Raw genomic sequence first — 13,124 nt, forward strand, 5'->3', positions numbered from 1 at the left:
TCCTTTCTTCCTTCAAATTGATAGTCGTGAATATTTTGTCACAGTGACAGAAAGCTGGCTTGCCTATAATGTGAATAATCCCATTTTTCATGTCCAACAGATAGATCTAACTGCATAAGAATGAATGATGATAACTGAGAGTAAGGGGTAAAAATCTTGTCATTTTCCTCTGATCACTGTGTAGAAAACTGTAAAAGTTACATTAGTTTCTTATGTGTTTCATTAATATATGGATTCTAAACCTTGGCACTACTAACATTTTGGGACAGGTAATTCTTCCTTTCAGAAGCTGCTGTGTACATGGTAGGGATATCAGCTTCTTTAAGTTGTACATGTTAGATGTCAGATGCATCCATTAGGCCCTATTGTAATAATCAAAAGTGTCTTCAGACATTGACATGGTGGCCAGGGAAGGGACAGAATCATCCCTTGTTAAGAATCACTGTACTAGAGCAGTAGTCCAGGGTAGCAGTTTCATATCCTGCTTTTATTTGCTGAAAGCCCAATACAGGCTGAAATTTATCTATTCTCAAAAAACCTAAGTAATACCATTTCTGAATCTCTTTTAGAGTCCTATTGTTTAGACACAGCAAAGGTGATTAAGTTTTAGCAGCAGTCATGAGGATGGTTCACAGAGAAGGAGAAAACCGCCACAAACCATAGTGCACAGGAATCACTGATGGAAGATGACCATGGAAAGGCACCAAAGCCATGACTCTGTCACTACTTGTCCTTATTCAGACAGATCTTCCTAGCTCAAATATGAAAGTATAAAAATGTACCCGGTAAGAAAAGTTGGGCTTGGAGGTTTGGGGGATGATTTGATTATTTTGGTTGTCACCTTGGTAACATGGCATCTTTAAGCCACGGGCTTTGATGTCTCACTGACAGACTTTCAATTTCTGGCCAATTTTGCCACTAGCTAGACCTGTGATCCTTGATAAATTTCTTAAACTCTTACATTTTAGTTCCTATGTATGTAATACAGTCAGTTCCAGAGTGTAATTAAATTAATTAATGTATATAAAACACATGCGCAATGTGAGCATTCACTGAATCTTAATTTGTCGCTGCTGCTGCTGTTGCTTTTATGCTATAATCATCACTGCGTTTGTCATCACCCCAGTGGATTCTAAAGTACTCAGACTCCAAAGAATCAAGAGTTCTAAATCAAAGACCACTGCTTAAACCCATTCCTCTTCTTCTCACATCTAAGAAATTCCTACTCTCTTATAACTTGGTTTCATTGAGTGCTTTTGTAGTCAGGTATTATCATCTTGGTTACAAACCCAGCTACAAATTTAATAGAAATATGTTTGAAAGAATATCCTCTGAGTCTTAACCTGAAGCTATAGTCCTAGAATGGGAATTTCAGACTTTGAAGCAGAAGATTTAAATCCAGACTCTGGGGGCTAAAAAAAAATCATCCAGTTTCCCTTTATGCATATCATCTTGTAAGACAGCATGTAAGGGTAAGCAGAATCAGTTCTCCAATATTTTCAACTTCAGTAAGTACTAGACACAATGGAGCAGATAACTTGACTAGTGATAACAAGTAATTGTAAATTTACAGTTTCAATCCCTTTCATTCTTCCACCCTTGCCTACTTACCAGAAAAACATGGTTTCCAGACCCTGGAAAACCTTGTTCTGCTCTCAGAGAAACCTTACCCACTTTCCAAAGGTCAACTCAAAGGTAGTTTTCTGTTATCAAAGAGCTTCAAAACTGGATTGAAGCTTTCCCACGTTTTTTATAGTTTGAATAAATTCAAGTTTTATATACCATCAAAGATATTTTAGTAGGAAAATGGACTGATGGATTGCAACACTTACCTTCTTATTGGAATAATGAATTTTCCTTTTCCATGTCTCTCATCTGAACTAGATTCTAAGTTTTTGAAAGAGAAGCCCTGTTTTACTCAACATTGTGTCATAGCATCTAAAACAGTGCTTAAAACATAGTACATAAAGCATATAATAAGAATCAGTCAAGCAGACTCTGTATTATTAACCAAGAAGATTTAATAGATACTATTTGCTGGTGTTTGTCAGTGTCAGCCTATTTGTACCTATTCAGTTTCTGTAAATATTCACTAGACATATTAATCAAGCTAGAGGTCATTCAGAGTAGTTGTTTTAAAAATGTTAAAATTTTCATCTTTTGATCATTACCCGAAGAATTAACCAAAGAATTTTTATCAATCTTACATCCTATATTAATCTGAGTAACCAATTTGAAGACATGAATATATAATACAACAACCATTGTTAATGTCCTATCACCTTGCCTAAAATTCTGTATTGCCTGTATTGTTTTTGGGCTATTTTGTAAAGGTATGTGTGTTTGTCAATATCTTTTCACTCTATCTTTAAAATAAAAAAGAGGAGTAGAATAATACCAAAACTTAGTATGTGAGTAGTGTTACATAGACCAAATAACTTGGTAAACATGTTCTCAAAGCAACTTGTAGTTAATGTAATTATTCTCAGACTTCAGAAATTTATGGCTGAGGATACAGTGCTCATAATCACATGGCTAAACAGCTCAGCAATCCCATGCCTTCATCCCATAATTGATGGACTCACTGGCACTCACCAGTAATCTCTCAAACCCATCCACACTCAGAGAATTATCTGAAAAACAAATTGCAGACACAAAATCATAAGCAATAATGGATGGGCTCTTCCTGCTTATTAGTTTTTTACTGTATCTTTTGAAACTCTATTCAATCCTCCTGACAACAGGACCTTTTGATGTTGTCTTCCCGTAAGCCAATGCCATCCTTCTTCTCAAACACCCGAGTGCATGTAGATCTTTGTCATTTAACATCATTTAATTTCCTGAACAAAGAAATTTAGAAATACAGGAGGTTTAGGTATACATGTATAGCTGATTTTAATTTCCTTTTTGGCACTTGTAAATGGTTTTAGGAAAACTATAATGTGTGTTTAAAATGTATTTTTGCCTGTGTGTGTGCCCTTTCTTGTCTTCTTAAATGCACAAGCAGCCATATATAAAACAATGGCATCAACAGTAATCTATCTGATGAATTGCTTACACTTGGTGATGACACGTTTACACCAGTATGTGTGAGTTGGGAGGAGAACAGGAAGGTGACATCCTGATTCCCTTGCTACTGATACTGATAGTTGAGTTAGAGGCAAATTAAAATGGTAAAAAATGCTTCACATCTTCAGTTCCAAATGCATCATATTTTTTAAAATTTTAAAGTTAATATGGACCCACTGAAAAGTAGTAACTATATATAAAATACTAATAATATTATTATAGAGCTAATTCTCTTCATAAGTTCCTCTGTTCCTTCTCTACCCCAATCCAACTTCCTCCCCTATATTAATAATAGTTGGTGTTTATTCTATGAATGTGTGTGGGTGTATTTTCCAGAAGACAGAGGAAAAATAGTAGACAGAATATGACACGTGTATCTTTTAATCTTATTGTCTTTGCTTACTGTTACAAACTTTAATTATATATATGTATATATATATATATATCATGCTTTCATAATAGCTTCTAGTGTTTCATAGAATACTTACTCTATAATTTGCTTATAATTTCCCCATTTATAAAATTTTGACAGCTATATGACACATACTTCCAATCTGTCCCTATTATATAGCATTTAACAGAGGACATCCTCAGTTTACATTCTTGTGCTTTTTTGATCATTACTACAAAAGAAAGTTTTAGAAGGGGAATCCCTTCAGGAAGTTACGCACATAGTCTGAAATGTTGGTAGCCTCCTTCAAGTACCCTTCAGAGAACTGTGACAACCTTACTCTTATCCACAACATCTGAGTATACCCAGTTTCATGCATCCTCAAAAGCATGGGCGCTATGAACAGACTTTTCCTGAATTACCCTGATGGTAGGTTCTGAAACAAAATGTGAATTGGATCTAGTTAGAATAAAATCCCAGAAATCACTGTGAGCGTGTGAGGAAGTGAGACAGGACAGGAGGAGCACACTGAACAGCCAATTACCAGGATCGACTCTTCTGGTTTGCGTGGGGTGGAGAAGCTCCCCAGCACACAGTGTCTTCAGTGTTAACACTGTAAAAACTCTTAGGTAGATTTGTCACTCCACTTTATGAGCAACTACTTCTCAACAATTCTGAAGACCTTTGGAGAAGGTGATGGAATTCAGCTTATGATTATCCCAATGAAAGGCAAATAAGGCAGGAGTCTACTCATGGGCCCTAAGTGGTGATGGCCACTCCAACATAGCATTACGTTTCAGTTACTTCCCATCCAGTCTGTGCCAGGTTAAGACACACTTTGATGTCTATAGAAAATCCTCTGGAAAAAAGTACTAGGCTGTCATCAACATGTCTGAGAAATAGCCACAGGCAAGCTCTGACATTGGGCAAGGGAACATAAGCAAGGCCCCAACACAACCTAATACAAGATTGTTTTTCCCCAAATTCATTGGCAAAAGGATGCTCTCTCAGTGCTATTTCTATCTGCATTCCCTAATTAATAGGAAGTTTTAACTTTATATTTTATCTGTTTTGAAATTCAAGTTTTTAAATATTTAAAGACAATTTTAGGAAAGGCTGTTTTCTTAACCCGAGACAAGTGACTCTCAGAAGAGACAAAATTATACTCAATTTACCTAATGTACAGACCAATAAACAGCTAAGGTGAATATTTATATTTTATGAAATGTATTAAGATAAAAGACATCACTTTTAATCCCCTTCAAAATACTCCTCCTTGCTTCAAACACATTCTCCCACTGTTCTTGCTGCTTTTTAAAGCAGTTCTGGAAGTCCTCTCTCATGAGTGTCTTCATGAGATGTGATCCAAATTCAGTGAATGCTATTGTAGAGTGCCATCCAATAAAAAGGCAGGGTCATAAACACATCATCATGTGTCCTCATCCACCTTATCGACTGCATCTGGCACTGTGTGACTTTTGGCTCTTCTCCAAGTCAAAATAACCATGAAAGGTAAACGATTCAGGATCAGGAAATTCAGGAAATCAAGGGAGCCATGACAGTTAAACTAATGCTACTGATGAAAAAGACTTCCAGAACTGCTTTAGAAAGTGGTAAGAATCATGGATGAGCATGTTCAAAGTGAGGGGCAATATTTTGAAGTAGATTGATGGCAGTGTGTCTTTTACTATAAACTTTTCAAAACTTTACACACACATTTTTTAATCACGTCTCATATAAGAGTATACTCTTTCCTGTGTACCAAAGATGAGGATCGGTTCAATCATAGTGCTCGCCAGGTTACAAACCTTGCTGTATTTCCCTGTCTCTTTAAAGCAGAATTGAGCTCCTGGAGAGTTTCACATCGTGTTTTAGATTCCAGCTGAGTCTACTTCTGGCCATGACTCATGGACGTCTGCCTGAAAGACTCCTCTCAGAGTGCATTTCCTGCAGGAATAATTTCAAACGACTCTTCACCCCAGTGAGCCTGTAAATTGTGGAGTGTGCATGGCCTCGTCTCACTTCTCCGGTAAACATTGTTTTCTACTTCTATTTTCTTTGAGTCACATTCACTGCTGCCTATTTCCTCTCAGATTCTAGCTCCCTGGTGGGAAAAGCGGGGATATTTAATGACACTCTCAGGGCCGTCATCACTGAAAGTTAATGCACTCTGATCCCTTTTGCGACTTAATACTCATGGCATTACTTAGCCTAAAAGTTATGATCTAGTTGCTCACTGTATCATAAGACTATTCAGAAGATAACTAAATCATATTTTTAAAGTTTAGATCCTATCACTTCATTAAGCTCTCAAACATTTTCCAAATTACCTTAGACCTGTTGTTAACCTTGCTAGTTTCGTGCGTGCCATGTCACCGTGTTTGTCAGCACAGATTACACCACTGTCTTCCAAACATGATTATAAACTGACAGTGCCTTCGAATAATGCCTTTTTGATAGTTTTATTGCTGAGGAGGAAGCGCTTTGTACAGTTTCTGTCTCATAAGCTAATTGTTTAGCCTTTTGCTGTTGGACTCTCAGCTCTTCTATGTTTTGAAGAGTGAACCAACCCTCATTTTACAAACATAACAAACTTCAAGGCATTTTAGTGATTTGCTTGAGATTACACAACTCATAGCCAAGGAGAGAGCTCCTCTCCCTTGGCACTTGTCTTTCATCTACCTCATCTGTCTTCTCATTCTTGCTTCTGTGAAAAGAGAGAACATCTCGGGCAGGCATCTCCCCATCTGCCCACCTAGCTAAACCACTTGCTCTTCAGGATTTTCCTCTGCCACTTCCATGCCTCACCCTTTCGTCCTCTCAGAAAAGTTCAGACCCGATTCTCCAAAAGGCCCTTCAGAGCATCAGCCTCCCAGGTGTGGCACAAACTCCAGGAGCACTCGCCCTCTCCTCCACACACTCGATGCCCACGGGGCCGTATCTGAACTGTCAGTCATGTCTTGCTGCATAACGATCTCTCTGCACATTCCAAATTGAAGGCCCCTGAGTGCTTGTATAATAGTTATATAATTATTTTCAATCCTCATCATGCATAAATCCTATCAAAATGCATAGAGTAGGTATTTTATAAGGATGTAATTAGATGATGATAACGTCATGGGTTGAATGAGCTCTTCAAATAACACTGTGGAAAAATATTTATATGAATATATGCACATATTTAATATAAATTAAATCATATTATACATTTGTAATATATGCACACATATATATAGGTTTGATTTCTATTCTTGAAAATAAAATCAGTTAATTTAACAATAAAATGTTAAGGTAATTACTCGCAAACATAGCACTACCTATAGACACCAGCCCAAATTCTATGTCTGCCTTTTATTAAACAGAAGAGCTTTTCTTGTTTCTTTGTTTTGTTATGTTTTGTTTTCGGGGGGAGAGTGTGATTTTTTATTTTTATTGGTACATGTGTACAATACATAATGACCACTTTCCTGGGGCATTGGTACGTGTACATAGTGCATCTTAATTCTTTTTACTTCCCCTTCCCTTTCCCTCCATCCCCATTCCATCTCCTGTTCCCCCTCCCACTTGCAAAAGTTAAAAATTATTCGTATGTGTCTGTAAAATGCAATTGTTATATTGGTTTCAGGGACTTGGTACATGTATATCGCATATTGTGATCCTTTTTTAATCCCTTTACCTCTCTTCTCTACCTTCTTCCTCCTCTGATCCTCTTCCATATCTCCAAAACAGTCTGCCTGTTTCCTAGCACCTTTATTTTACCTTTTTATGTGTTTTTGATTCAGGTGTCTCATATAAGAGAAACCACACAATGTCTAACTTTCTATGTCTGACATTTTACTTAACAGTATGGCTTGATTTGGTTTTGTGTTTGTGTTTGTGTTAGAGCAACTGAATTACTGATCTGAAGAAATAAATTTCCATTCAGAGAGTGTTGTGGTTTGGGGTTTTTACAAGGAGAAACAATGTAATGTAGGACATATTTTATAAGATTATTTATAATAGTCACCCAAAGAATCATATACAAGAGAGTGTAGGAAATCTGTCCACACACTAAAGACCAAAGAACCCTGGCCAGCTGAGGGCTTTGATCCCACAATAATGCCCTGCATGAGTCCAGCTGAAGACCTAGAGTTCATCACAATGCCTCCCACAAGTCCAACTAGAAGCCTAGAGCCCATAACAATATCTCATGCAGGCCTGTTTCATAGATCTGCACTGGGAAGGCCCAAAGTCAGTGGTGGAATCTAAGAAGTCTGTGCCAGCAGGATGAAGGATCTGTGCTAGCAGGTGGAGGGATCTGCACTGGAGCCAGGAAGTGACACTCAAGATAAGAACCAGAGCTCCCTTGAATAGTACTACAGCCATCTTCAGCAACAGGTCTTGAGCTCCTCCGATGATCAGGACAGCTGAGTTCTCATCAGGAAAGCCAACACAGCAAGTTTCCCCAGGAGACTGAGCTATGCACCTTCTTCCCCTCCAGAGCCAGGAAGCAATGCCCAGAGTGAGGACCAGAGCTCCCCCAAAGTGAATCAAAGCCATTCTCAGTGACAACAAGGTTCTGAGATCCTTGGAGGATGAAAACAGACATGTTCATCAGGAAAGCCAGCATGACAAGCTCCTCCAAGAGAACCAACAGCTCCTTACATCTTCTCTCAGCTTCCAGAAGGCTCCCAGCAGCTTCTACCAACTCCCAACAGACTCCCTTCTTCTTCTCCCATTCTTCCCCTTATTCAGCTGGCAGCAATCCTCAGGTAGACCTCCCACACTCAGCACCACACTGGTTAAATTCAGCTGGGTGTTACAAGTTGGTCACCAGTTGTCAATCCACCACAGACAGTGACAATTTTAAAAGAACCTTAATATGAAATGTCCTTATTAGTATACTTCTTTGGAGATAGATATGACCCTGGACCTAAAGTCAAATTGTGTAACATTTGGGCAGCTGATGAAACCAAAGTTTTCTTGTCCCATGGTTTAGGATCAAGAAAATACTAACCTAGGACATTTCTATGGGTCACTGAACAGTAGGACCAGAAAAAGACAACTCACATGTGTAATCTTACTACTACTTTGGTAAGATGTTAGGAGTTCACAATTCACCGCAAATATCTCCTTTAGGATATATGTGGAGACCTTTAATGTAGGTAGAAAAGAAAGAGTTAAATTGTTAAGAGGGAGATTTTTGCTACACCAAAGGGGGGTACTGGGTTTTTTGATTTCCTTCTCATCTTCAAGGTATTTAAAGGTTACCAATGATTTTCTATTTCTACCAAACTGAGGTGTACATTGTCCTTGGCATGTTGGGAATTGTGTAGGCAAAGGAGAAGTCTTTTTAGGAAAAGAGAATATAAGCTACTTTGACAAAGAATGATATATGCCCCAAACTAGAAGTTAGCCAAAGCAAGGAGTTTGGGCTGCCACTTGGTAGACTGGCACTTAGACCTGTGTGAGCTAAAAGTTGTCAGTTTAAATGTGGTCAACAAAAATTAACGAACTTAAGGAATTATGCACATCTACAAAACATAACATCTTGGGAAGATACTGACACAAGAAGTTAACACTGATGGTCACCCCATGTGCTCAGAAGCCAAGAACTAGAAAAAATGACAGAGCTTGTGAACTGGCACAGAAACTGTTTGCTCTATGGTCTGTGGTCTTAGAGAAAAAGCAAAATATAAAATTTCCCATTTGTGAAGCCTGGGAAACATGCACACACACACACACACACACACACACACACACATCTAGTTAATGAGGCAGGATAAAGTAAGGAAATTTGGTTTTCCTGCTTGGATGGAATTGGCAGGGTTTGGCACAATTCCATGTAAGAAGAAAGTATTCATTATTCCTCATAAAGCATTTTTAGTTTAAGAAATTTTCTGGAACAAAATCTACCTTTCCTCTGCAAAGAAGATCTCAGGACAGTGAGGTCAGCATGAGACATGCATTGACAATGTTTTTTTATTCTGCCTCAAATTCTTTTAAAAATTTGGTAGAGTGTAATGAGTAATTTATTTTTAAATACTGTGAGAGCTAAGAATGGAAAGAAAAAATACCTAACTCTACTTTCATTCTTGGACTTGAGAAAGAACAGTAACCATCTGTCCACTTAAGCATTATTTCTAACCCTTCCCCACAGTAGACATCAAGTTCTTAAAGCCAAAAGCAGCTGACTAACCCTAGCCCACAAAAAGAGCCCAGTAGGTTAAACATAAGCAACTTGGCCTGTGCTTACATTTCTAGGTCAGATTTATGATAACTTCTTCCCTGCATTTCATCATGAGGTTTAAGGTGTGGTTTCTGGTCAGATCAGGGACAGGCATTTCCACAAGCAAAGAAAGAAAAGTATATTTCCATCTTTCTGAGGAGCTCTGAGTAAGATCTAGTCCCTGTTACTTAACTGCGATTCATAGCCGTGCAGTCCTAAATAAGGCAGGGAAGCCCAGTGGTAGAGGTAAACCTCCAACCCTTGTACAGAACTCACTAATTAGACTGCAAACACTTGGTCAGGTCTTTCATTTAGGCTTATCAAAAACTTCTTGGCTGCTAGCAGCCGCCTAGCTTCTAAGGGGCTGGGTTAAGTACCAAGGTGATGGGTTAACAGTGGGAAGCGGAAGGAGAACTAGAGGCAATATTATCTCTTAATTTGGAATTTCAAAAGAACCAAGAAGAACATTTGCCTCATTAGGGCCCCACGATTTTAAAATCACCCCCCAGAAGAACTAGGCAAAGTTTGGCTAAAATTTCCTAGTGGTGCTAACTAATATGCTTCTGATTCGTCTCCAAACCCATTAACACCCCAGGAAGAAATCGCACTTTATTGAAGTAACTTTCTAATTCATTTTATTTGAGGCAACTTGTGACCAGTGTTACATGGGCAAGCCTCTTTTCAAATTGTGTGGTGTGCCACTATGCCAAATTGTGATGTGTGGTATGTACTAAAATAAATCAGAAAAGGGTGACCAGTTTAGAGAAAAAAAATTGTAAGTGGGTAAGCAGAGGTGGGTTTGGCAAGAGAACATGTCAGGGGATTTCCAAACTCTCCTAACTGGAGAAAAGCAACAGTAGTGATTAAATGAAGAGGATCCACCACTTGCCGGAGCTGTAACATTTTTTAAGGGAAAGGCAACTTAGCAACTACGAAAACAAATGTCAAGGAAGTACCAGACAGCTGTCAGTTCTGCCATGAAGGGAAGAAGAGGAAAAAATGTTTCACAGAAAACCACAACAAACACAAACCTGTCCTCCTGGCATGGTCTTACACAGATGGTTTTTCAGATCTCTGAAGAAGAGTTATTAATGGTTTCACTCTCTGCTTTATTATAAAGCATTTTCAAAGGTTTCTGCCATCTCCATTTACGGTATGTATCTGATAATGATGGAGCAGAGTTCATTTTTAGCAAATAAAAAGCCTCTTCATGAGCTTGTGAATTTGAGTCCAAACACACCACAGAAAGTACAGTCTTAACTGCATATTCAAAGTTCTCCAAACACACACACGCACACAGACACGCACACACCACCACCTCCACTACCAACAACAATAATAACAACAAAGTCAGAAACAGCAGACCAGTTTTCCAGCACTGGCTTCAAGTCTCAGTAACTGCTTCACCATGAAGAGCCCTCTTTTGGATGCATTTCTACCAGAAAAAAAAGAAAAAGAAAAAAAAAATGTAGTACTTTTTTTAATCACTGGGTCAGACCCTTTCCTCTGTGTGAAACTTGAGGGGTTTCTGATGGCCCACAAAAAATTTACAAGCAGGTCCCAAGCCTCATGTGACTTTGTAAAGAACAGGAAAGCTTTTGGGCCTCTTGCCAATGTGACAGTGAGCTCAGGCTGCTCGGGGTTTGCCACAGCAGCTTCAGTTGCTAACAGCTCTGACCACAAGAGGAAATGTGCAAAGCAACTACCAGCCATCAGCCATGGAAGGAGAAAAATAAATACTCCGCAGAGCACAAAGAGGAAGCCCCTGTTCTTGCAGGCTGCGGCCTACAGTTACGAGGAAAAGAAGTACAGTTACCAATCCAGGCCCGGCCCAGGAAAAGTTCCGAATTCCAGGATGGCTGGTGGCTCCACATATAGCCATCACCTTGCTGACCTACTGCTCATCGAAGCAAAGCAGAAAGAATATTCCAGTTGAGGAAGAAACATATAACATTCTTTAGAATGCTTTTCTAGTTCCATAAAATTTTGATGCTCTTACATAATATTTATATCCTGCATGTTCTTATTGTACATCATTATAAGCAACTGTATTTTCTCTCAAAACTTCTACAATACAAGCCAAAACATCCTCTAAAAATTGTTTCTATCAGAGAAAATACTCAGATCATCTATCTGTTTATCCAGTCATATGCAGAAAGCATACATTTGGATAGTTACGTAGTGAATCACCCTTTAAAAGGGCATCTTTAGCAAACTAATTCTTATAACTTTACAACAAGAGCAGCACTCCAGCAATATGCCCATGAGTGGGCAATGGCAGAAAGAAGTAAACAAGACCCTGAATTGACATCATCATGACCTGTATATTCTTTAGTTATCCATCTCTATTCAGTGAGGGGCAACTCTGAGTCTTCTTTCCAACAAATGAAAAAAGAAACTCACAGATCTCCCAATTTATGCAATTTAAAATGCTACTGGGAATATAGGAATATAGTGTATGACTTTATTCCGGAACAGCTGGAGTGCAGAGTAGGTCTGCAGACCTCTTTGTCTTTTAAGTATTTTAGGAAGTGGGAGGACTGTAGAAAAGTAAATCACTTTCCGAAAAATGTCCCACGTACTTTGCTGCCTTGGCTCTGGCCAGCCGTAGCTGCTCCTCCTCCTGCTTAGACACCTCCTCAGAATTCCAGAACTTGTCAGAAGTTAACACATGAAAGACAATTAAGGACAACAGGGTAGGGGAAGAATGTCCTGTGAGCTAGAATTTATGAGCCTAGAAATCAAACTAGAAGCAGCCTGAGGCAAATGGAATGCCAGGAATTCCTTGATATCTTTCTGAGTTTGCACTGGTTGGCAACTGCTCTGGTGAATACACCGTGGCAGAAATGGTACTCTAAGAGAATTGGTGCTATCTACCAATTGACTGCCATGTTGGAAGCCTCCTGCTCTGGGATGACCTGAAAAGAGGGAAACCAGCTGACCCCAGCCTTCCAGTACCCCGCCACGCAGCCTGTCAGTGACACCAGCTGAATGTCTCCGGAGAAATCCAGTGGCTGCCACACGGAACAGAATCACCAAGCTACGCATTGTCTGAATTTATAACCAACAAGAATACAGTACTTTATGATCGCTAGGTTTTTTGACATTTACCTACAGTACTAAATAACCAATACATGACATCTGAAGAGTATATCATATTAAAAACAAATACCCAATTGTACAATACTTGACACATTCCAAATTTTAGTGACAAGTTGAAAATTAGATTATAATCTAAGTATGCATGCTGCATAATACGTATACAGAGAAAAGAAAGTCTAAGAAGAAAAAGACAAATCTCCTGCCTATAGAAAGTTTTTCTGAAGAAGATGTTATATAATAAATATTCTTCTAAAAGTTGTAGGCAAGGGGCTGGGGATTTAGCTCAGTGGCAAAAGCGCCTGCCTGGCAAGCGCAAGGTCGTGAGTTCAGTTCCCAGTACCGGAGAAAAACCAA

The sequence above is a fragment of the Chinchilla lanigera genome, unplaced genomic scaffold, assembly GCF_000276665.1.
Source record: "Chinchilla lanigera isolate Chin_1 unplaced genomic scaffold, ChiLan1.0 scaffold00025, whole genome shotgun sequence".
NCBI classification, from domain to species: domain Eukaryota; kingdom Metazoa; phylum Chordata; class Mammalia; order Rodentia; family Chinchillidae; genus Chinchilla; species Chinchilla lanigera.